Source organism: Rhinopithecus roxellana, chromosome 17 (assembly GCF_007565055.1).
Source record: "Rhinopithecus roxellana isolate Shanxi Qingling chromosome 17, ASM756505v1, whole genome shotgun sequence".
Classification (NCBI taxonomy): domain Eukaryota; kingdom Metazoa; phylum Chordata; class Mammalia; order Primates; family Cercopithecidae; genus Rhinopithecus; species Rhinopithecus roxellana.
The window spans coordinates 79,909,834-79,935,227 of record NC_044565.1 but is presented as its reverse complement, the minus strand read 5'-3'; the positions used below and the strand labels follow the sequence as shown (position 1 = coordinate 79,935,227).

Below are 25,394 nucleotides of genomic sequence, written 5' to 3'. Positions count from 1 at the left end.
GCTTGCAATTTGGCATCTTTGATGACTGTTGGAACCCTTCTCCTTATTATGAGGCATTTCAGCTGGACAGCAGACATAGACTTCTTTTATTATAGAATGCCTGATATGGTTTGGATGTTTGTGCCCTCCAAATCTCAGGCTGAAATGTGATTTTCAATGTTGGAGGTGGAGCCTGGTGGGAGGTGTTTGGATCATGGGGGTAGATCTCTCAAGAATGGCTTAGAAGCTATCCCCTTGGTGAGTGAGTTCTTGCTCTGGTAGTTCACACAAGATCTGGTTGTTTAAAAGTGTGGCACCTCCCCTCTCTTGCTCCTACTCTCACCATGTGACATGCTGGCTTCCCTTCCCTTCCCCATGATTGTAAGCTTCCTGAGGCCATAGATGGAGGTGATTGCTGGAGCCGTGCTTGTACAGCCTGCAGAAGTGTGAGCCAAGTAAACCTTTTTTCTTTATAAATTACCCAGCCTCAGATATTTCTTTATAGCAACACCAGAACAGCCTAATACAATGCCTCAATCCTGGGTGTTGAAAACATCATTTTCTTCAGCTGTGACTTTGCGTGCTCAACTACGTGGAGAAAAAGGAAATCTTTAAGAAGCCTCAATTCAGACATGCTTTAAGTTAATGCAGCAATAAGATGGCTGGTGCAGTTTTTAATTTTTTTTAAATACTACTCAGTTTTTATTTTTCTTTTTTTAACTTTTAAGTTCAGGGGTACATGTGCAGCTTTGCTACACAGGTAAACTTGTGTCATCAGGGTTTGTTGCACAGATTATTTCATCACCCAGATATTAAGCCTAGTACTTATTATTTTTCCTGATCCTTTCCCTCCTCCCACTCTGGTGCACAGTTTTAAGGGCAGAATATGTTGACAGAGCTGACAGCTTCCTCCATAGTGCCTTCCCTGACCTCTCCTTGGCTCCAGTCACATCAGTCATTCATCAACCCCATAGGACCTTGGGCAGGAGTCTGTATAACTTGAGTTGGTTTTGCATATTTTTATGCCCTGTCTGGGAGTTGGAAGGAACTAGAGAGGTTGTTATAGAATAACCTCTATTTGAAGGCAGGAAGCCCTTCTCATACAGAGTAGGCATCTCTTAATCAAGCATTAGGTTCTAAAGTCAGCATGTAGGGCAAAATCAGGTGTTGTCAACATCACCTTTGACAATCCTGACACGAAAGACTTGTAGGAACTGAAGCAATGAAGGTGGGGGTTGGGTGGTAAGCAGAGCTGTTTCCCTGGTCTCACTGTTACCCTTGGGCATAAACAGCCTTATAAGTGGAATGGCAGGGAGGATCATCTACACTATTTAAGTTTTAAAAAATTTGTATGTCAAAGTTACTCATGTGTATTTTATTAAATTAAACGATTTCACCAGGTTTGTCACAAAAATTATCAGCTTCCCCACCTTCACTTTCCCTTTCCCAGAAGCAATGATTTTCAGCTGAAATGACTGTCCATACATGTTTGTATTGCTACTTTTGGAGTTTTCATTTTTAGGCATTATTTATTTATTTCCTACCATGATGGAAGACAGAGAATTTAGTTCTCTTTCATCCCCCCTCCTCACCAACCACCACACACTTTTCAGTTTCCCCATCCTTCCATTGCAGTTATAATTTTGGTTAAATCAATATTCAGTGGTTACATTTTTATAACTATATAAATGGTTTCCACAGCTGAGCCATGTTGTAAACATTTTTCCTTTCCTGAACAACCTTTTATTTTCCCTAGACTTAATAATTATTTTTGGTCTTTTTGCTTGATTTTGATATACTTACATTAAAGTAACTTCAAACTCTTCACCAATTGTCCAAATCTCCTGCCAATATGTTCAAACATATTGATGGTCAGTCAATTTCATCTCAGAGAATCTCCTGGAGCCTTCTGGCCTGTTCCTATATGGTCTGGTATTATAGCTGCTGTCCTGGCTCACCCTTCCATATCATCCTGGGCATATCTTTGGCCTTTATCCTGTGTTGGATCTTCCCTTTCCTGTACCTCATGTCGGTTTCTTTTTGGCTTAATCCCCTGTTATGATGGAGCACACCCTACAGAAACTTCTTAAGAATGGATTGATAGAAAGTACATTTTTTGAAATCATGCATGTCTGAAAATGTTCTTATTCTATCCCATTTTACTCATGGTTTGTCTGAGTTAGAATTTCAGGTCGTAGATTGTTTTAGCTCAGAATTTTGAAGGCATTGCTCCGTTGTTCTAACTTCCAACATTGCAACTGCAAAGTATGATACAATTCTAATTCCTGTTTCTTTGTAAGTGTATTTTCCCTCTGAAATCCTGTTGTATCTTATCTTTGTCCCCAGCATTCTAAAATTTCATAATAATTTACATTGATATGGGTATGTTTTTATTCATTGGGTTGGGCACTTGGTAGTTCTTTCAATATGGTAGCTCATGTCTTTCAATTCTGGAAAGTTTTCTTAAATAATTTCTGTGTTGATTTTCTTCCCTGATTTTATCTATTCCCTTTATCTGTGTCACCTATTGTTTGCATATTGGACATCTTAAACTAATCTATTTTTTCTTTTTTTCTTCTATTTTCCATCTCCTTATCTTTTTGCTCTATTTGCTGAAAGATTTCTTTAATTTTATCTTTCAATCCCTCTGTAGAGTTTTTTAGTTTGATTCTCATATTTTTCATTTCTAAGAGCTCTTTTTTTCTTTATGACTGTTTCTTTTTAATAAAACATCCTGATGTTGTTTCATGATTGCAATATCTTTTCCCTAAAGATATTGATATAGGACTGGAATATACATATACAGTCATGTGTCACTTAACAACAGGGATATATCTGAGAAATGTAGGTGATTTCATTGTTGTGAAAACATTGTAGAGTGTACTTACACAAACCTAGATAGTATAGATTACTATACACCTAGGCTATATGTATAGCCTATTGCCACCTAGGCTACAAATCTGTACAGCATATTATTGTACTGAGTACTGTAGGCAATGGTAACATAATGGTATTTGCATATTTAAACATGTTTATACATAGAAAAGTTACAGTAAAAAATACATAAGGATTATAATCCTATGGGACCATCATGACATAGGCAGCCTGTTACTGACCCAAACGTAGTTATACAGCACATGATTGTACATATACTCTTTTCTCTTACAAAATCTTCACTTCCTCTAAATTGATTTATTTACTTTTTGTTTGTTTCCATCCAACAGAAGCAGAATATACATTCTTCTTCAGTGCACATGAAACATTCTCCCGGATAGATCATATGTTAGGCCACAAAACAAGTCTCAACAAATTTAAGAAGATAGAAATAATATCAAGTATCTTTTCTAACCACAATGGTATGATAGAAGTTAACAACAGGAGGAATTCTGGACAATTCACAAATATGTGGAAATTAAATGACATGCTCCTGAACAATCAACCAATGGAGAAATGAAAAGGAAAATTTAAAAATATCTTGAGACAAATGAAGATGGAAACACAATATACCGAGGGTTACAGGATGCAGCAAAAGCAGTTTCTAAGAGGAAAGTTTACAGCAATATATGCCTACATTAAAAAAGAAGAAGGATCTCAAATAAATGACTTAATGTCATACCTCAATAAAGAAGAAAAAAGTAAAAATTAAACCCAAAATTAGAAGAACAAAGGAATTAACAAAGATCAGAGCAGAAATAAATGAAATAGAGACTAGAAAACAATAGATAAACAAAGTGAATAATTGGTTTTCGAAAACATAAACAAAATTGACAAAACTTTAGCTAGATTAACAAAGAAAAATAAGTAAAATTAGAAGTGAAAGAGGGAACATTACAAATGATACCACAGAAATACAAAGAATTATAAGGGATTACTATGAATAATTACATAGCAGCAAATTAGACAACCTAGAAGAAATGGGTAAATTCCTGGAGACATATATCGTACTAAGACTGAATCATGAAGAAATAGAAAATCTGAACAGATCAATAGTGAGTAAGGAGATTGAACCAGAAATAAAAATATTCCATCAAAGAAAAACTCAGGGATTGCTTCAAGGCTAAATTCTACCAAACATTTAAAGAAGAATTAATACCAGTTTTCTCAAGCTCTTCCAAAACAATCGAAGAGGAGGGAATTCTTCTGAACTCATTTTACAAGCCAACATTACCCTGACACCAAAGTCAGATGATGACACAGCAAGGAAAGAAGATTACAGGCCTATATGCCTAATGAACAAAGATGCAAAACTCTTCCACAAAATATGAGCAAACCAAATTCAGCAGCACATTAAAAAGACCATTCACCATAATCAAGTGGGATTTATCCTTGGGATGCAAAGATAGTTTGACATATGCAAATCAATAATTGTAATATACTGCATTAACAGAATGAAGGAAGAAAACATATAATTATCTCAGTAGATGCACAAAAAGCATTTGACAAAATTTAACATCTTTTCGTGGTACAAACTCAACAAACTAGGTAATGTACTTCAACACAATAAATGCCATATATAACAAGCCCACAGCTAACATCATACTAGTGCAAAGTTAAACATTTTTCCTCTAAGATCCAGAACAAGACAAGGATGCCCACTCTCACCATTTCTATTCAACATAATATTGGAAATCCTCACCAAAGCAATTAGGCAAGAAAAATAAAAGGCATCCAAATTAGGAAAAAGTTAAATTGTCTCTTCTCACAGATGACATGATTTTGTTTCTAGGAAACCCTAAAAATGTCATCCCCCCAAAAAAAAGTTAGAATAAATGAACCCAGTAAAGTTACAAGAAACAAATCAACATACAAAAATCAGTAATATTTCTATTGCTCACATTAGAAGCTTTCCTCATATGTCTGATGGTCTTTGGTTATGTTTACATATTTGAGGCATTAAAAAACTGATTAAAGGCTTCAAAACATGGGTGGGTCTTGTTGAATATGAGTTTCTTTATAGGGTGATCTGGCTGGAACTCTCAATGTCAATATCTTAAGATGTTTCCTCTTGAGCTAGTCAGGTTTCCCAGAGAAGGTATGTCCAATCTTCTACCTGTAAGGTGAACTCCTGGATTCCAGTGTTCTCGCAGCTGATTGTTTTGGAAATTTTGTAGTGTAAATCCACTTCCCTCTCTGCTTTCCCAAAGCTGCCCAAGGATGTAGTTTTCTCAAGTTTGTTGTTATTTACCACATGCTTCCAACACATTGCTATAATTGTCTCTTTTCTCATTCTTCTCACCCTTGATTTAAAATATCCAGGAGTTTGGGATGGAGTGAAAGTAGAAGAATGCATTCAATCCACCATCTGAACCAGAATTCACAATTTGTGTTGTCTCTTCATTTTTGGCTTAACAGAAAATTTGATTCATATAATTTATACAGTCATACACATTTTCTTTCCAGGGGTTATAGTGATATTTGTTGAGTATCCTGCAGTTTATAATTTTTTTCCACTCTTGATCCCATTTGGTTTTTACTATGTCCTGGTGTTATAGAAACTATTATTCCTCATTTTTAAGTATGAGAAAACTCAGGTTTAGAGAAGCTGTACCGTATTTAATTTTCATTACTTGGTAAGGAGTTGAGATAAGACTCCAAAACCAGATTTCCTGACTCCAAATTTGACTTTTCTTTTGTCACCTGCATCAGGCATTTTTTTTGTGAACAGTTTCTGTGAGTTGAACTAGTCAATCTGCAAGGCAGTCTTTTTTTGCCAGTGGATGGATAGTATTCAGCCGTCATGGATGAAGCATAATGGGGTTGCAAAAGTTGAGGAATTCTGAGTCTAGGATGTTCGATGAGTGTTGAAGTTGTCCTTGGTGATGGTAGGTAGGCTATGAGTGAAATGCCAGAACTCCCAAAGAAGGATGGTGGTGACTGATGGGAGGTCAATAGATGACAGCAACAAGGCAGGCAAAAAGAACATGGTGTATCTGAGCAGCCTAAACCTCAAAGGAGGAAGAGATCTTAGTTTGGGTAGATAGTAGATGTATAAAGAGAAGACTGGTGCAGACTGACTTTGCAAAAGGTTGACCCTCCCTCCTGGTCCCTGTAAGAATAAGGTCTGTCACAGAATTAGGTCTTATAGAATCCAAATAAGACAGGGAGGGGGAGGAAACATTGGGTATATAGACTGAAGATGTAGATGGGATAATGAGAGAATGAGGTTTGGAAAGAATTGGGATGAGAATTAGTGAAAAGAAGAGTTGGGAGAAAGTAGGTTCAGAGCAATTCAAGGTTGTGTATGTGACCTTGAGTGAAATAATAAAAAACTTTGCAGCTAGGGTAGTTGAGGATAGCAGCAAGGCAGTTAGAGCTTTGTTTCAGTCTCTTCCTTTTTCCATTGGAAGCGTGTCTGTCTTCACCTGTAGCATGTCCTGGCTTGCCAGCCTGGCCCACAGGGCTCTTTCTTGTCTGTGACCGCCAAAGACATTGTGTGAAGGATTTGGGCTGAAGCCAAAGTAAATAGCAGCTGAGAGACACACAACAGTTGGTGTCTGGCTCAGATGACTCTGGCGCCTTCCTAGACAACCCTCCTCCCCACAAAATGTCTGCTTGGCTCAATGAAAATGAAAATTAACATTTGTACAGTGCTTTGGGGTTTACCAGCCACTTCCACAAACAGCACTTCATTTCATCCTCCCAACTCTGCTGGTGGTAAGTACTATGATTCCCATTTTACAGGTGGAGAAAGCCTCAACTCCCTCCATTATAACTGATTGACATTCAGTAATTCAATAACTCACCCTGAATATCAGCTTTCTTAGTAATAAAATGGAGATAAGACCTATCATGAAGTTGTTTTGAGAATTAAATAGGATTATATATGTACAATGCTTACACAGTTGACATCCCATAAATGTTCATTCTATAGCCCCACTTAGATGAGTCATCCCAATTGGAGTCTCCATCTGCCCTTGCCAATAAGGAACAAGCCATTTCTAAAGGGTGAAAGGAATAATTTATAAATATGTAGCTTTAGTGACTGTGATATATTATGAGGATGGCCCCAGAAATTTCTTCCATTCCTAGATACATGCTTCTTTGCAATGTTAATTTGTCATCCAATAAAAGGCAGAGTCTATTTCCTCTGCCCCTTGAATTTGGGCTGGCACTATGATATGCTTTGATCAGTGGAATGTGGCAGAAGTGACATTGAGCCCTCAGTGTCTGCTTTCACCTTCTTGATGCCCTGTGACTTCCAAGCTTAAGAAAGCCCAGACTGGTCTCCTTGAGGATGAGTGATCACATGGGGAGAGTATCCTACTCCTCTCAGTAGTTCCAGCCATCTCCACTGAGGCCTGAGACATGTGATGGAGGCTGGCTGGGACCAGTTAGTCTTTCTCCAACTCCCCACCCCTTCACCTGCCAACTGACTGCAGTGTACATGACCTCAGGTGAGACTGGCAGAGGAACTGCCCAGCTGAACCTCGTCCAAATTATAGAAGCATAAGCAAATACATGGTTTACATGGTTGCTATTGTAGGCCACTAAATTTTGAGGTAGACTGTTGTGAGGAAATAGATAATCAATAAATGATTAAGGTGAGACAGAAGGAATACATTTAGAGGCTAAGATTGTGCAGATACTGAACAGGGGTAAGAAGGGAGTTCACAGCATCTTTCTCCTGTAACTATGGTTGATTGTTATGAACCTAATAAATTTGTGAAGACCTACTGCTCTGATACATGTAATTCTTTGGATAAACAGATATGCTATAATCTTACATCCAGGGAGTTCCAAGCTGAGAGTCTCATTAACTTCCACCTCATCCTTATGATCAATAAAGGGTCAGACCATCTGTGTCTGATAGAGGGTCTTGGGAATATCCCTGATATCCTCAGTCAAGCTTGGGGCCAAACCTCTCAGTCCTTGATCTCTATCAATCCTCGCGGCCATGTGGTAAGAGCATGCTCACCTCATCATCATCTAATCAGCTCCTCAGAGATCTCTAAATGGTTCTGGAGGAAATAATGCTCAGAAAAGTGGATACGGAAACAGGCAGGATGGAAATAAGGTATTTCAGCATAAGCTGAACTGATTATTCCAGACCTGACCCTGTCTGGGCCAATTTAAGCATTTCAGAGGAATTTTGGTCTGAAGAGGCTGAGATGATCCCTGAAGTCCTTTACAACCAAAGTGAAACGTCAGAAGCAGATTGTTCTTCTCTGAGCAGGGAAGGCCATGGTGTAGTTCTCAGAGTATCTGGTAGTTTCTACCCTGAACTTGCCCACAGACAGGGGAGAAGGCCAAAGTGACTTCGTGCAGTGAAAACCAAACCACGTTCTCCCTGAAGATCAAAAAAAGAAGCTGGTTTCTGAGAAGTTAGTCCATGGGCCAATGGGAAAACACTAATAAAATCCACATGCTTTGGGATGCAGGTTGCTGTGTAGATTCTAAGAGTCCTCCCTTCCTTCTTAGGTTCAGTCCCAGTGCCACCATCCCTAATGCACTAGGATCCATTTTATTAGGTTGGTGAGAAAGTAATCGCGGGTTTTGCCATTACTTTTAATGTAATGCATGATTACTTCTGCACCAACATAATAGTTAAATCTCTCTCACTGCCCCTCTTGTTCTCTTTGTCAACAGCAGAGATGAGGTGAAGGAGTCAGGGAGAGCTGAAGTGGCTCTGGTTTCTGAGCTCTGCTTTCTCCACACAACTTCAATGTCCGTGAGTGTGGGGAGGAGAGAGGGTGAGACTGCCAGCTGGACCCACCACGGCTCAATGCTAAGTGCTTGAAGCGTGGTACGCAGCCCACCTATGTGCCCCGTCAGCAAGCCAGCATCATTTTAGAGGCTCCGAGGGGACTCAGCCTGCTGGAAAGGATACCAGGGATAAGGAAATCTGGCTCCAGCACGGACCTGTTGCATGAATTTAAGCAGGTTAATTAAATTAACATTTCTGAGGCATGCCACAATTTACATTATGCTTTCAAAAGTACTTTTGAATGAATCCTCTCAAACTCCCCAACACATATGTGACATATGATGTATTTTTTTCCTATTTAAAAGAGTAAGAAACTGAGGTCCAGAGAGGCAAAGTGGTTTTCCAAAGTCACCACATGTCAGATACCATCAGAATCTGTTGCCTCCAAGCCCTTTGCTTTTCACACCACACTGAGCCACCTCTTGTGTATTTACTTCTCTGAGCCTGAGTTCCACCATCATTAAAACAACAACAATTTTACTGTGTGAGGTAAGCATGTTACCTGTATTATCTCATTTAATCCTTAAAATAACCTATGGGCAGAAACTATTTTTATCCCTGTTTTACACGTGAGAGAACTGGGGCTTAGAGAGATTAGAAACCTGCCCAAGCCAAAGCCCGTACTCCTAGCCATCTTGCTATATAAGTTCCCATCTTTCATATGGAATCCCTACCCACCTCACCAGGTGATACTGAAGATAAAATTAGGTGGTGCGTGGGAAAATGTTTTTTGGAAGTTAAACATGTGTAGCATAAATATAAGGAAAAATAAAAATCTATACTCCTGAAGATCTTATAACAAAGCTCAGAAGAACTCCCCAAAAAACTGACACAACCACACATCTTCACTGACATTAAGTAGCAGAGACAGCTATATAAACAACCTGCAACAGGAGGATCCTAGAGCCCGGAAGCATTAGTCCTGGAGGACTTCCTGAAAGAGGTGAGTTTTGGCTAAGTTCCTGGCAATGATGCTGGCATAGTACATAAGAGAGGGGCACAGTGGCTCATGCCTGTAATCCCAGCACTTTGAAAGGCCAAGGCAGATGGATCACCTGAGATCAGGAGTTTGAGACCAGCCTGGCCAACATGGGGAAACCCCACCTCTACAAAAAATACAAAAGTAGCCGGGTGTGGTGGCGGACGCTTGTAATTCCAGCTACTTGGGAGGCTGAGGTAGGAGAATCGCTTGAACCTGGGAGGCGGAGGTTGCAATGAGTTGAGATCACGCCACTGCACTCCAGCCTGGGCAACAGAGTGAGAGATCGCACCACTGCACTCCAGCCTGGGCAACAGAGTGAGAGATCACACCACTGCACTCCAGCCTGGGCAACAGAGTGAGAGATCACACCACTGCACTCCAGCCTGGGCGAAAGAGTGAGACTCCATCTCAAAAAAAAAAAAAAAAAAAAAAAAGAGAGAGAGAGAGAGAGATGAGAGACATTCCAAGCAAAAGCTCTGGCCAGCAGGGCCACACTGCTCTGTCGAGCAGGTGTCTGGGCAGGAATGGAGATTCTGATAAGAATGGGTGGAAGTAGACCAGGCTCTAAGGCCATAGAAACGTACGTGTGTGACAGATAGGGCCACTCGGCCCTGACCCTCTGCAGCGTTGTACATAATAGCTTTCACATTATCCTAAACACAGACCACAACTCATCCGCCAAGCATTTTTTGCTGCTACAATCCTCAGTCTCCTCAAAAATCAAAATACACTCTCTGATCTTGGCACAAACGCTTGCTCTCACTTGTGGGCCTTTTCCATGGACTTTTATGTCTCTGTTTATTTTGTGTGTTTCATGAGTGGCTCATGCCTTTAAAGGAAATGCACTAACCTTGGCCTGTCATTATGGTCCTGTGCTCGCCCCACTCCTGGGATGGGTGAGCCTGGGCTTTTAATTTGCTATGATGGGAGATAATTGTTGCTTCAGTTTCTACCTCTGAAAATAAACCGGGGTGGTGCTTCCCGGCTGGAAATCCACAGAAGCAAGCTCACCCTTGGGGCCTGTGCCAGAGGAGGCTTAAGCCAGGGCTGGAGTGACTGATCTTAACATCCCTCACTCTTTTCCTTTTCTGGATTTCAAAACATACAATTAGTGTTTTCTTTAAGAGCACAAGATGGCAAAGTTACAAAAGTTCAAGGAGACTTCTTGACATTGTATGCAAGGATTCTAGAGGTGAGACTCTGGGCAACCGGTAACATATTTGATGGTGGAAACTCTGTAATTCCAGGACACTGTGTGAAGCAAGGTGGAGTGGAGCCCCCAGCCAACCTGCACTGAACATTTAATGAGACTGAGAAGTAAGCTTATCATTAGCTACTAAGATTTGGGAGTTGTTTGTTGCCACAGCATAAACTAGCCTACCCTGACTATAAAAAAACATGAAGTGCTTAGCATAGTCTCTAGAGCATCGCAGCCTCATAATAAGTGATAGCTCTTATTTTGATAGAGCTATCTTGAATTAATCACACAGAGTCTAGCACAGTTCTGAGCAAATGCTTGTATACTCTTTTACAATGACAGAGGATGAGTTCAAAGTCAGTAGAGGCTATCAGAACCCAGGAAAATACTGTGCCCAAGAAAAATGAAACCCTTACCAGAAACAGGAGAGGACTGCTATTTGCCCAACTTGTAGAGTCAAGTCATCGTATGCTCCAGTTTTCACTAACTAGAAACTCATTCCCATTTCTACTCTCAATGAAGCTATATCTGAGCCCTGAGTCTGATGCATTCTCAGTTCAGAATAACAGGTAGCAGAAGCTAGATACCTGATCCCCAAATTTATCATTGATTACTTAGTGCAGAAACCAAGATGTTATAAGGGTTTGTTTGTTTGTTTTTTTAATTTCTCTCAGTAAGTTACAAAACTCTAAGGACCTCAGTTACATTAGAGTAAAGGCAGCCACAGTTTAAAAAGCTGACCACTGTTTCCAGGGCAGTATTTAGTGCCAAAAGGAGTTTATCACATTGATTACAAATAAGAAGAGGCAGTGCAGGTAGAAGTTAAGAGTGTGGTCTTAGGTGCCCACCCACAAGATGTAGGCTTACATTCTAATTCCTTAGCTACAAGGTGATATGTGTTTAAGAACTTAGAACTATTCTTTATGCGTAGGGATCACTCAGTAAATAATAAGCCTCATCATACACACTAAATTGGTTGATGATTTTTAACATTCATATTATTGTTTTAGTCATTTATTTATTCAAAAAATATTTGCTTCAAACTTTCTCAGTGCCACTACCTCATTTAATCATCTCAGTGACTCTATAAGATCAGGGAAATTGCTCTCACTTTATACGTAATTAAACCGAGGCACAGAGACAGTAATTTTAAGACCACATAGCCAGTTATGTGGCTGGGTTTAAACCCAGATCTTAAATAGGAAAATCCTACAAAGTCTTAGTTCATTGGGAAGTGGATTTTGTGAGTCAATTCAAAAATTTTCACAGTTTCTAAAAAGGGGGAAGAGATTGTTCTAATACCACCCAGCCCACTCTGAGGTCCAGTTTGTACGTGATAGGGATATTTAATATAGAAAGGTATGCTGACAAGGGTGTGAGTCATCTTCTGAAGATAAATACCATCTGTGCATGGAACATGTGGTTAAATAAGGAAAATGCATGTCAATAAAGAGTGACCACTTCCCCTGAAAGCTGTGCAGACCCAACACGGTAGCCAAGGGCCACTATTCATTGCTCTCTCACCAAGAGGTTTCTTGAAAAAGGATGCAGAGTTGGACCTTGAAATCAGTCATTCAACACATGTCTAAATCTTTTCCAGTAAGTTAAACCCTCTCTCAGTCATCTTACCTTCATATAGCTTCACTGCATGAAAAAATCATGGATAAAAAGAGAAGTGCATGTTTAGACTCTAGTCATTAACACACACAAAGAGCTACTCTGATCGCCGGTGTTTCCTCGACCAAAAAGGGGCAAAGAGGGCTGAAGTGTTTTATGAGTTAGCCCATTCCTTGATAACTTCAGCTTTTAAGCTTTGCCAGCTGCTGCCAAACTGAAGAATTAGATGCATTGTATTTCATTATGTTTCATTCATTAATTCAACCAATATTGCTTGGGTACCCTCTAATGAACCTAATGAGTGTGGCCAGGCTCTGTGGGCAAGGCAAAGATGAATTCCCTGCCCTGGGGGAGCTTGTAGTCTGGTAGGAGACAGAAGTACCCCAAAGGAAGGCTCTAGAAAAGCAGGGTCAAACACAAAGTACTAGCTGCTGTCCAGGAGTGGAGTGGAGTCTGGACTGGAAGATGATGACAGTATTTGAGTCAGGTTTTACCAAAATACCTGTATTACTGGTAAGGTCAGTGTGCATCTCTGGCCAAGCCCTGAGAGGGTGGGAACTGGAGTCCTATGATAGAACCTGCTTCCCTGCCACTGGGGCCCTGCACCTCCCTGGTCTCTAGCAGATGCTGCCTCTGTGTTCAGCACAGAAATGGGAAGTCTGCCCCTCTCCGCCAGATCTCACAAGATTCCTCATCAGTGGGGCCTGTTCAGCCTCTGACTCACCCATTCCAGGGCTCAGTCTGAGGTGCCTGTGAGAAGAAAAGATCCAAGGCTGGGTGGGCGCCTTTCCTCTCTCTCTAGACTCAACCCCACCTGCCTAAGCACAGGACTTTTTCTTGATCTAAAATGAAAAGCCTCCATGTACATCCATTCCTTGAAACAATGCCTGGGGCTAGGGAAATGATCTCCTTTAGAGTGGCTGTAATTCATCATTCCAAACTGAGAAACTGTAGAGAGTGGCAAATGCAAGCTGGAAAGGACTCTAGAACCATAGTCCTAAGGACCGTCCCAGGAAAACTGAGATCTGCGGCCATTCTTGTTCCCAACTACATCCAGTCTCTCCTGGCCCTGCCACAGGCTCTGGGACTCAGTACTTTATGGGTGCTGCATTTACATTTGCTGGCCAAAAGATGCAAAATAAAACCATGGCCAAATTTCAATTGCCTGCCCAGAAATATAAGACCAGTACCTAGGAATTTGAATGAAGGAGCTGGTTTAGGGGTTTGAACTTCCACCAAATTGACTCCACCACCATGTAACTGGAGGCCCCAGTTTTTGGGAGATAGCTGTCTATAGTCTGGTTGGTGACATTTTTCAGGCAGAATAAGGAAATTCTCTCAGTCAAGAATGCATTTGTCCTAATTTGTACTGATTTGCTGCTGCCCGTTCAAAGGATCTTATTTAAGACCAGAGTAATTTGTTTTCTGTGCTGCCTTGAACAAAACTCCTCCCTGCACTTGAGTGTACAATATTTGTAGACATTTGTCTTCAGGCTAGTGTAGTAATCTTCCTTGTATGCAACTGGGTTTTCTCTGAAAAGACAGTTGTTTAAAGTTCAGCCCAACGTTTATTGACTTTTTTTGTGCTTATATCTACAGAGAAATCATAGTCACTGGTTTGAATGGACTAATCAAGACCTATGAACTGCTGTCTGCACTAATATCCACTTTCCCAGAGATCAAAGCCACGTGGCCGGAGAGAGAGACTTTCAGCTGCTTTTCTTGCATCCTTTTCTGATCAGAGTGATTTATCACTTGAATGCCATCATCAGGTCACAGGCTTTTTACTTCAGATATTTGGTATCAGACTGTTGAGTATCAGATGATTTAGCATTTGAGTTTATGCTTAATCTGTCTTATAAACAACCCCGTGATTTAAAAGAAAAAAATATAAAACCTGTTATATGAGAAAAGCCTTGTCTACAGGACTCTAAGAAATGGGAGGAGGCAATACTTAGGAAATCCAATAGGCCTCATTTAATCTCTTCCTCCTTTAAACCAGGGATAGACCTGCATGTTGTGATGAGGACGTTCTAGCCCTGAGCCAGGGTGAAATGGTGCAGGGTGAGGGCATAGTTCCTCACTGTGCAGGGAGGAAGAACAGGGATCCTTCAGCCCCATTTTTCAGAGGGAGAGGATCTGAGATTCCTGGCTCCTCTTGACCCTGAACTCACCGTTGTATTTTTGGGAAGAATACCCACAGTACTTCCACAGACAGAAAAACCTCGAGGGCAAGGACCAAGTGTTATGGTTCCTACGATCTCTCTACTAACCTCAAAGAATAAACTACAACATTCTAAGCAAATGGATCTCTATGTGGCCCCTGCCAGGAAAATTGTCTGAGTCTGGTACCAGCCCTTCAAATCCAGAAGAGCTTGGCCCTAAGGTGGTGCTGAGCATGTAGAAAAGGGGTTGCAAACCAATTTTCCTAGTTGCTATGACCATAGATCCTAGGGACCTCTTCAGTGTTAAGTTTCTCCCCAGACCCCACTGCTGCCCTTTGGGTTTGCTGGATATCACTTCTTGCACCAAGGGCTGCCTTCCCTCACCTTTGCCCTGCCATTTGATGTCCCAAGTCTTGACCAGGCCTGCGTGGCCTCACCTTGATAGCACCTTCACCATAGTAAGTATTCAGTATCTGGATTGGCAGACCACCAGGCAGGCCCAGTGAGATTGGCTGGTACCCAGTAGCAACTCAATTCATACTCCATGAATGACTGAAGGAAGTATGAAATTCCAGCCATGCTTCCCAAGGGAGAGTCTGCAGCCCTGACTCAGACGGAGATGGTAACAGGAGAAGTTTGAACCACCCATCACCACTCCAGCCTGGAGGCTCTGTGGGAAGAGACCAGGAGCAAGGGAGGAAGAGTAGGCCCTTGCTCTGGACAGATCCTCTAGTGCTGCCGCTGTGAGGCCAGAGCAAGGAGCCCTTGTAAGGATGAGAAAGGAAGAAGTGTCTCCTCTACAGCTCCGGCTAAGTCCAAGCAACCTCAGCATTTCTTCATTCAGAACCTTTGCTCAGCCTAGGATGTGTTGAGGACATAAAGAACGAAGTGATGAGTGCTGCCCTGACTCTCAGGGGTCCCAAAGGGGTCATCTGTGGTCTGACGATCCTCCTGGCTAAATGGTTCCTACAGCTGTTGCTTAGGTTCAGAAGAAAAGGGGCTTCCACACATCCATACCTCATCTGCTAGGATTAATATTAAAAGATAAGGCTAGTGGTGTTGCAGCCTCCTGACATCATCCTGGTCAGTCCACCTTAAAGATGGAACTTCACAGAAACGAAGGGGTGGAGAGGAGTTGTATGAAACCAGACATCTTCTGAATTCTGCAGAAAATGCTATGGCCAGATTCACTGTACAGATTCTGATAAATGCCAGAGGTGAGAGGGGGGTTTGGATGTGGTCACAGTCAGTCATAGGGCTGCAATATAGCCCATATGTCTCTGGCTTTTTTAAAGATTAATTCACAAAACAAAAAGTTCTCAAGTGTGCCTGGTAATGACAGGAGCTCAGTAAATAGTTGTTGATAGACTGACCCAGCATGTCCCTAGCTGCCTGTATACTGGTTGCATAGAGCCATTTTCCCGGAGGCCGAGGCAGATCTGAACCATGACTAGAATCCACGCAGGTGGTGATGTACACGTGGCAGCCTTTCCATTCCACTCATCCATAGCCTGTGTTGGCCAGAAGAGAAGCTCTGAATAGTAACTTCTCTATATTTTTGCTGTTAAAAATAACAAACCCTGGGCACTAGATCAGGAGCTATTTCTTTCCTTGTAGACAAGTAGGTCCTGCATGGAGAAGCAAGTCTCTTCTGCCCAGAGGATCCATAGTCAAATGCTTGCAGAGGAGATTATATTCTAGAAGCTCTGAAATAGTCAGAAATGCCCCCAGGCTCTCTGAGGGAGGGATTCATTCCAACCCAAAAGGATGTCTCTATACAGGCTCATGTGAGCATGGGGTAGCTAAAGGAGTCTTGGGCAGCAAGCACCTGCACACCTGGCAAGGGCCACAGTGACAAGTGAGACGGGTCTGAAGTGAGGGCAAAAGGACGTGGCTTTATGGAACCTCAGGCTGACTTCAGAGACACCCACCTCCTGCCCCTGCCAGCTGCTCAGCCTGGCCCCCAGGGCACCTCCCCAAAAGCTTACCAGTCATTCTCCAGCGATGGTATTTGTCACACACTGGCATTTCCTATACTCCTTCTACTGACCACATCTCCGGGGACTGCTGGGAGCCCACTGACCAAGCTCCCGAGGATGTGAGTCAGCAGGCTGGCATGCTTAAGAAAGGGGTGTTTGGTCCTGGCTTGAGAGCTTCCCAGACCCCGCATTCCTGCTCCCCTGCTATATCAAAGCCCCCAGATCACCATTTCTTAGAAAGATAAGAAGGGCATTCCATCCAGTCTTGGGCCTCTTTAATGTTCCTGCCCCATTGGTAGCCCCAGAGGGAGAGCATCAACATTATTCCTTTCGAAGGGCACTGGATGAAAACAGAAGAATCACTGAGAAGCTGTTAAACATTTAGATTCCTGGGCCCCACTCAAGACATTCTCTGGGGTGGAGGGTCAGAAGTAGGAAGCAACAATCTGCATTCAAATACATCCTCCAGGAGCTTTCAAGACCCTGCCAGGACTAGGAATTACTAAACATTAAAGAGTATAACAACTTCAAAAGTACATTAAAAATTTCCTTTTTTTTTTTTTTTTTTTTTGGCTAAGGCCTTTGGAAGAGGAATTTGACTCAAAGATAATTTTGCTTCCTGATAACTGCAGAAGTAGCTCTCTCTTTCCTTAAAACAGGGAGACCCTCTGGGATCTCTGTATATTTGAGGCCAGCAGGAATCTGAGATCATATCCAACTCAGTGTAGGCTGCAACTCGCCTTCCTAGGCATTCCAGACTCCCACAGACGATGCAGCTCCCAGCACGTTCCTGACTGCCAGAGACAAGTGAGGCTATGAGTTTCTGCCCAGGGCTTACCAGATTCTGAAAACTTCTAGAAGGGATTTTCCTGGGCTATCAAGCACTGACACCTAGAAAGAGGTAAAACTTGGTATATCTTGCAGGACCGATCCCCGGAAACCGCTTAAACTTCCCATATTATACGAAGGGCAGAGATGTGTCTTTAAAAAAAAAAAATCAGAGTGAAGCCAGAACATATGCTGCTAACAAGAATGAATTAGGTAATGAGAAAGACAATGTTTGTTGCCAGGACTGAGGCAGGAAATAAATCGTTTTTCTTTAAGGAATCTCTCTGTTTACATTGTTCTCTTTCCTCACAGGACTGGCTCAGAAAAGACCTGTTTTTGTTTTTGTTGTTGTTATTTTGTTTTGACTCCTTGGCCAGTAGGATTTGGTCCCATTGAGCCTCAGCCCAGGAGGGACCCACAGCTGAAGCCACTGTTGTGAGTCACAGCATATTCGAGGGGATGAGGGGTGAAGGCAGCTTCCCTGCTGGGGTGGCACCTGCCTGCTGCTGGCGGGGCCCAGCTGGGGCTGGCCTAGATGCTTGGAGGTCGGAGGGGGTCATGTCTGACTTTCTTACATTTGTATCCTTAGCTCTTAGTGCAGCACTTAACCAACACCTAACACAACAATGACAGGATGGTAAACGATTGATGGCTTTGAAGATGGGCAAGACAAATCTCTCTCTCTCTCAATCTCTCCACACACTTATACATATATATACACTGGGGAGAAGGAAGGAGGTGGAGGAAGAGAGGGAGAATGATAGATGCATGAAGTATTTCATAGGTCAGAATCATAGATGACTGCCTGGGGGGCTATGGGGAGGACTCATCCCTGTCACCATAGCTCAGAAGTTCCAGGCCCATCAACAGCCCATTTCATCTGTTCCTGGAATGCTGCATGAAGAGGTAGGAACAGGCCATGATTAGAAGGCCCCAGAGCAGAAAGCCCATCTGTACCCACTTTGACCCTCACACATGGTCTCTGGCCCACAGAATACCTCCTGCAGAATCATGTGAAGTCCTGCCCTTGTCCTGGTTGTTTCTCTTTCTCTGTATCTCAGAAACACACTGGTCTCATCTCTGGTTTCGCCACATCATGACATTACGTGCACGAGAGGGCTCTACCTCTTCATAGCATCATCAGCCAAGGGTGAGGAGAGAAGCCCCACTGTCCACAAGAAAATGAGGGTGGTGCCACCGCATTTAACTCCTTCCTTGCCCATCTGCTCTTTCCCTGGGAAAGGAGTGTCATGACAATATCAACCCTTATTCCACGAATAGTCACGGTTCTGTGGCATCAAGGACAGATGTCTTTGATGACAAAAGTGGCTGGTTGTGTGTGCAATGGAGAGATTGTACTTCATATGCATTTTTCTGCCTTAAAATAACCAGAAGAAAATCGCTGTTCTTTTGGCTCAAGCAAAAATAAAACTGTTTTTTTGAAAGCCTTATTTAAAGGGTTCATTATCTTGCAGGCTGCTAACTATATACTCTGCGCCACACTCAATAAAAGCTTCATATAACTGTCTTTGAAATTAACAGCCACCTCTTGTGCTTTTCAAGTTATTAAAGATGTTGGCATGGTGGAGAGATTGTAAACTTTCTATACTGGTGATTAGTCAGCGGGACCACATCCCACCAAATCCCCCAGAGCGCTCCTAACAAAAAGTTCCTTGTGACTGAAGCGCCAATTTTTCTTTCTTGTCTGTTCATTCTAATTCCACTCAATTACTCCTGAGCAAGCTGTTTTATTCCTGTCAACTCATGTTATTTACTGGAGCCTGTCAAGAGGACCGAAGTGGAGGCTGATATTATGTAGGATGTTTTGAGACTCATTAAAACACTTTAAAACAATCACCTATTGTGATATTCACAACCCTATGCGGGGTGGCCTTGCTCGGACCATTTGGAGCCTGGATCACTTTGTTTATTTGCTATTAAAAGCTTCAAGTTAGAATGGCTTTTCTTGCTGCAAAATTTTTGGACGTGGGGATGCAAGGTCTGGTCAGGGTTCCTGGAGATTTCTGGGCAAGGATCTGAAAATAAATGGATTAAGTGTGTGTGTGTTGGGGAGGCCGGGGGGAGGACTCCTGGACCCGCTCTGTATCTCTGACTGAACTGATGAGAAATGGGGGCCAGCCCCAACTTGCCAGAGAGCTCTTCCTCCTAGAACTGGGCAGATTTCCTTAGGAAAGTCGGTAAGAGCAGTTTTCCTTTGAAGATGAAGTTCCCTGCTGTGTCATTTTTAGTCCATCATTATTCATACAATAATGAACAATCTGTCTGAACAAGGCACCAGGGTAGATTTCCTGAGAGTGTAAAGCAGGTAACTCTATAGTCCTTAGATCATTAGCTGAAGAGTCCATTTAATTGATGCTATATGGAGTGTCAGGTGCCAGGTGGGCCACATGCAGCCTGAACTCTGGGCAGGGAGGGGCCAAGTCAGTCTCATTCTGTCCACACCCCTCCCAGCCTCCTCTTTCTCCCTACTCTTGTCTCCCACGTGCCGGCTGCCCATCCTCCCACCTGCTACCAGCATCTACCCCTGGCTGAGCGTTGCTAGGAACTCAGCCTTGACAGCCCCTGGGGTCGGAGGTTGATTCCTGTTCTAAGCTCCCTCAGAATGCAACAAAGAACCTGTGTTCAAGCTGGGGTGGAAGTTGAGGATTCTTGATTTCCAAGTCCCAAGATCTAGAATCCCTTATTTCTTAAAAAAATCCTTGAAAAAAAGGCCTCCTTTCTTCACTGATTCTAAGATACTCTACGATGGCACCGTCTCAAAGCAATACTGAGAAAAAGGCCAAGTCACCTGGGCCACTGCATGCATCATTTCACACACTTCTAGAACATGGTTTTTCCACCAGTATCTCATGTGTTTACACGTGTCATCGCTACCCCAATCTGGGGGTGTAGGATCAGGCAGAAGCAGCACAGGCAGAGGGGAATGAAGCGGGAGGTCCAGAGCCTATATCATCATGCAGGCGTGAGCTAGGCCAGCGCTTCCCACCTGTGTCCCTCCAGCAGTGGGATGCTAATCTCTACTCTAAGTGCAGATGGTTCCGGGTCATATAAGCCTGGGAAGGACTGCCCACTATATCCCCAGCTCCTATGCTGGTTCTCACTACCATGAGTTTAGAAAGTGCTAGACTAGTTGATTTCCAAGATTCTTCCTAACGCTTGAAATTCTAGGAGGCAATGAATAGAGAATGTGAACACACAAAAAAATTTATAAGGCATTTGCCTAAGGCAGGGGTTTTCTACCCTGGCTGTGTATAATAATCACCTGGGGAGATATATAAAAAATAAAAGCCCACAGGCCTATGTCCTTAGTCTGAGGACTAGGATTCATCAAGTCTAGGGTGAGCCCCAGCCTCTGCATTTCTAGCAACCCTCCAGTCAGTTTTGATGAACAGCAGGCATCAGAGCTGAGAAGTTGGGGCCAGGGGTGAAATCAGACACCTTTCCAGGCAGTGAGATGAAGGAAGAGCTGACGCAGGATTCTAACATGCCCGCTTCTGTTCATGGAGTTTGGCCCACGGGTGACTGTGCCTAGCACATCTTTAGGAGATACTTCTCCAGAAGTCAACAATTAAAGATGCAGTGAAACAGAATTTGTTTTGTTTTGTTTTAAACCTCAGACTGACACTCAAACCACATCCCAAGGGCAAACATCTTACAGCTTAATTGATAGGTAGCCACCAGCCTTAGCCATTGCTTGGAATCAGATGGAAAGCAGTGCTGGCTGCCCACCCTAGGAGCACTGGGGACCTGAGAGGACACAGGCCCCTGTAAGTGGTGGCCTCCTCAGTGTCCTCTGACTGCAAGCAGAGCTGACCCAGCCTTCTGTTCAGAAGGTCTCAGCTTCAGGACAGAGAGGCTGGCCTGGGTGGCGGGGTAGGACAGAGACAGCAGGAGTTCAGTAAGTGAATCAGAACAGCTGCCCAGGCCAGCGAGGTTCCTTCTCATAAACCAGGCTGAGTTCCTGGGTGAGGAGGACACTGTGGCCCCTGCATCATGGGTCCTCACATGCACACACACAGGAGAGCAGTTCAGCAGACTGACTGCTGGGCAAGTGCTGCCTGTTCCCTGGGGGTGTCTGCTCCTGCTCAGGAGGATGAGCCAAAAGAGATGAAGCTTACAGATGACTGGAGTTTAGGGAGAAGTGCAAGCCCAGAAAAGAAATCTCATTCCTGCTACTCCCTCTCATATATTCTGCAATTCAGACAAACTGCATGAGTCATTGCTGTTTAAACAAATCTTCTGATTCTCCTCTTTTGTGCATTTGCTCCTGTTTTTCCCTCCCTACCCCTGTCTGCTGGACTCCTACACATACTCCCAGGCCTACGTCAAATGTCTTTTCTTCTCAGCTCCCCACTGGGTGCAGTGATATCACTCCCCTTGGGAACTGCCAGAGTATATTGCATGTATCTATCATCTGGCATTTCTCTTACACAGCCATGTTTCTTATTCCCTCCTATTACAAGCACTCGGAAGGCAGAGACTGGGTCTTTGTCTCCCTTTGGCCCCAGCCTGTTTCAATATTGTGCTTTTTATGTATTATAGCAGGCACCCGTGAGTGTCTATGGAACGGAAGTCAATTGTGGGCTGACAGTAAATTGCAAAGCATCATGGCCCTTGCTAGCTGTCATGGGAAGGCAATTCTGGGCACTGTCTTCATCACTGCTGTCACCAAGTATGTAGCATGATGTATGAGTCCATTCTCATGCTACTAATAAAGACATACCTGAAACTAGGTACTTCATAAAGGAAAGAGGTTTAACAGACTTATAGTGCCACATGGCTGGGGAGGCCTCACAATCATGAGGGAAGGTGAAGGAGGAGCAAAGGCACATCTTACATGGCAGCAGGCAAGAGAGCATGTGGAGGGAACCGCCCTTTATAAAACCATCAGATCTCATGAGACTTATTCACTTTCACGAGAGTAGCATGGGAAAAGCCCGCCCCCATGATTCAATTACTTGCTAGCAGGTCAATTCAAGATGAAATTTGGGTGGGGACACAGCCAAACTGTATCACATGGCATCAGCAGATGGCTAGACCTCCTGAGCAGAGCCAGGGACTTGCCTGGAAGGTCCAGACCCCTCTGAGTTCCAGCCTCCCTGTGGAGTTGAAAGGCACTCCAGTGTGTGTTAAACTTGGTATCCTACTCAAGAAATCATGAAAAAAAGGACATTTACACCACTGGGAATAAAACTTGGGTATACTCATGGTTCACACTTTACAGCAGATGGGCCAATATCTGATTAATATGACTGACAATTTATCATAATGAAACATACTATTTCACGTACTTTTTTATTTTTTTGAGACGAAGTCTTGTTCTTGTCACCCAGGCTGGAGTGCAATGGCATGATCTTGGCTCACTACAACCTCCGCCTTCTGAGTTCAAGTGATTCTCCTGCCTTAGCCTTCTGAGTAGCTGGGATTACAGGCTCTTGCCACCATGCCCGGCTTGTTTTTGTATTTTTAGTAGAGATGGGGTTTTTTCATGTTGGCCAGGCTGGTTTCAAACTCCTGACCTCAGGTGATCCACCCACCTTGGCCTCCCAAAGTGCTGGGATTACAGATGTGAGCCACCACGCCCAGTCTCACATACCTTTCTTATGTAGAGTTTTTATGTTTATAGCTCTTACCTCCTTAAGAACAATTAAGTTTCCTGAGAACAAAATTGGTAACTACAGCAGTAGAAAGGATACGCGTTTTGGAGTCAGACAGAACTTGATTTGAAGCTTGGTTTTATCATTTCATGACCAGGTGTTGCCATGATTAATTTTATGTGTCCACTTGCCTGGGTCACATGGTACCTAAACATTTTGTCAAGCATTATACTGGATGTTTATGTGAGGATATTTTTGGATGATATTTGACATTTGAATCAGTAGACTGAGTAAAGCAGATTGCCCACCATATGTAGGTGGATCCCATCCAATCAGACAAAGGTCCAAATAGAGCAAAAAGGCTGACCCTTCTCTAAATAAGATAGAAACTATTCTGCCCGATGACCTTTGAACTAAAGGGAAAAATTGGTTTTTTGCCGCCTTTGGACCTGAAGTGGAATATCAGCTCTTCCTGTACCTCAAACCTGTCAGCCTTCACACTGTAACTACACCATTGGTTTTCCTGGGTCTCCAGCTTGTCAACACACCCTACAAATCTTGGGCTTTGCCAGCCTCCATAATTGTGTGAGCCAATTCCTTATAATCTCTCTCTCTCTCAGTAGTTCCTTTTCTCTGGAGAACACTGACTAATACAGGCACTTCTGTATTAAGAACTTTCTGAACAGCATTACATTGCTAGGGCCCTGCAACCGGAGGCTCCTTCTCAGTTTTATCACCTGGAACCTGCTCATCCACATGATGCAGAGGAGGTACATGTGACGTTTGTCCACCTGCTGATGCCTCTGTCACGCTGTCCCATTTTCCATGGGTACTTCTGTCCACATCCTCTCCTAGGGTGTTTGCCTCAGAAGTGCTTGAGGGGATTAGCATCCAGCAACAAGTAGGCTCTGCAATTAAGGCTCAAATTAAGAAAAACAAATGAGCTTACACTGGCCTTGGGTATTTCCAGTAGCTGGAAAATCCCACTGCTGGAAACCTAGTGAAGTCGTCTCAATATAGTATTTTATAGATCCTGCAGCAGGAGATGAATTAACCCGAGAGGACCAGAGTGGCAGGACAGAAAGAAAGTCTGTCAATGACCAGATCTTTTTAAAACAAAATGGCTGTTTCTGTTTTGGTGTGTGTGTGTGGTTGTCTTTATTTTGGATGCTAAGGTGCGTTTCTTTTTCCCACCACCGAGAGTTTCAAGAAAAGAGAGCTCCATCTTCAATTCACTAACCAGGCAAATAACAGTGAGCATGGCTCCTCTTCCAAGATCCCACTCCAAAAAGCTGACATCAAGTTTTTGACACAGACTGCCTGTGGGCACACTGTAAAGCAGTGGACTTTGTTTTGACGGGGGCCTGTGGAAGCAGACTTGTAGTGCTCAATCCCTTAAACAGATAGTGTTATGAACGTGGCTTTGACGATTGTTAGCAAAAGTGAATTTATCACACAGACACGAAACCAGCATCTGTGTCTTTGCCACAGAGTTTGACCCCGTCCTGCATATAGACAGGCATCGTGTGTAATTACTTAGCATTTGCCACACAGCACAATAAACTCGGGGTCTGCCCACTGGGGACGTTTATGTGTTACAGTGGACTGGATTAGGCCCGAAAAAGAATAGTTGTGGTATACGCTCCATCCCAACTGCTCATTCCCTCTCCTTGACCTACCCTTTGTGGGAAGCCAGGAATGCTAAATATTTCTTGTAGCTCTGCCCAGGCCTCTACTTTATTTACACTCCCCCCAACTCCCCAGCCCTAGCCCTGTCTCCTCCTGTGGCAAGCTCAGGCCTTCTTCCCTGAGCTGTTGAGCGACTACATCTTTTGTCTGAGATGATACATCAAAGATATTTCAAATAAAGAAAGACAAAAACATAAAATGCTGTCTGCTGGACAGCCAGCCATGCTCTGGCAAGGATAATTTGCGATCTCACTTAATGGACTTCCTGATATTGACAAACTCTACCAAAGTTTCTAGACCAGAGATAAAACTACTTTTTTCAAAAAGTCAAATAAGATAGAGGCAGTTGAAGAAACAGGAGGTGGAAGATTGATGGAGAACATTTTTAAAGAACCCACGGGCCACTCTGTATGTTTGTTTCCTGAAGGGCAAAATTAAGCCCTTAGAGCAGGTCTTTCATTTTTTGGTTTCTTTTCTAATTCTAGAATCTCCTCTAACCACAGTGGGCAAGACAAGTGGGAATGTGACTTCCCCTAGAGTTATTGCTACACATTTGTGAGGAAATTTTCTTCAACAAGTTTGTTTTGCCCCAAAATACATTTCCAGGCAGTATAACCCTGGAGGTGGAGCCTCAG

At 43.0% G+C, this 25,394-nt stretch overlaps 1 long non-coding RNA gene across 1 annotated transcript; it reads left to right on the top strand.

The window, feature by feature from the left end:
- The first annotated feature begins 9,272 nt into the window (after positions 1-9,272).
- On the top strand, positions 9,273-18,722 carry LOC115894256. The gene is made up of 3 exons (XR_004054330.1): positions 9,273-9,626; positions 10,913-10,982; positions 14,080-18,722. It is a non-coding gene; the product is annotated as an uncharacterized LOC115894256 (long non-coding RNA).
- Positions 18,723-25,394: the final 6,672 nt, after the last annotated feature.